The 730-nt window shown below is 40.8% G+C and overlaps 1 protein-coding gene and 1 pseudogene across 1 annotated transcript in view; both read left to right on the top strand.

Moving 5' to 3' along the window:
- The window catches only part of FHOD3 (formin homology 2 domain containing 3), a 456,996-nt gene that overhangs the window by 308,577 nt on the left and 147,689 nt on the right, over positions 1-730 (top strand).
- LOC110595426 overlaps positions 1-730 on the top strand; it is a 9,915-nt pseudogene that overhangs the window by 5,686 nt on the left and 3,499 nt on the right.

Raw genomic sequence — 730 nt, 5'->3', positions numbered from 1 at the left:
TGGGAAAACTGGCTGATCACAGCAGAAGATTGATACAGGAAACCCCTATCTATCCCCATACACAAAAATTAACTCTAAATGGATCAGAGACCTAAATGTAAAACCTCAAACCATAAGAACCTTAGAAAATGAAGGACATACCCTCATGGAAATTGGAACTGCCATCCAATTCCTGAACAAAATCCGAAACCCACAGGCCATAAGAGATAAGATAGACAAGTGGGACCTCATTAAACTGACAAGCTTCTGCAAAGCCAAAGAAACCATCAAGAGAGCAGGGAGACAGCCTACAGACTGGGAAAAAGTATTTGCCAACTCCAGGTCTGACAAAGGCTTAACATTTTGGATCTACAAGGGACTCAAATGTGCTTAAAAGAAAAAAACAAACAACCCCATTATAAAATGGGCAAAAGATATGAACAGACATTTCTCAAAGGAAGACATCTGAACAGCCAACAGACACGTGAAGAAATGTTCAACCTCACTAATCATCAGGGAGATGCAAATCAAAACTACACTGAGATACTACCTAACTCTAGTCAGAATGGCAATTACTAATAACTCAAAAAATAACAGTTGCTGGAGAGGGTGTGGCGAAAAGGGAACACTTCTACACTGTTGGTGGGAGTGCAAACTAGTGCAACCTCTGTGGAAAACAGTGTGGCGATTCCTAAAAGCTCTAAATATTGACCTCGCATATGACCCCACAATCCCCCTACTGGTAATATAC

Source organism: Carlito syrichta, unplaced genomic scaffold (assembly GCF_000164805.1).
Source record: "Carlito syrichta isolate Samal-C Ts95f unplaced genomic scaffold, Tarsius_syrichta-2.0.1 Scaffold301868, whole genome shotgun sequence".
Lineage (NCBI taxonomy): Eukaryota > Metazoa > Chordata > Mammalia > Primates > Tarsiidae > Carlito > Carlito syrichta.
The sequence above is the reverse complement of the archived record's forward strand: the minus strand, read 5'-3'. Positions and strand labels throughout refer to the sequence as shown.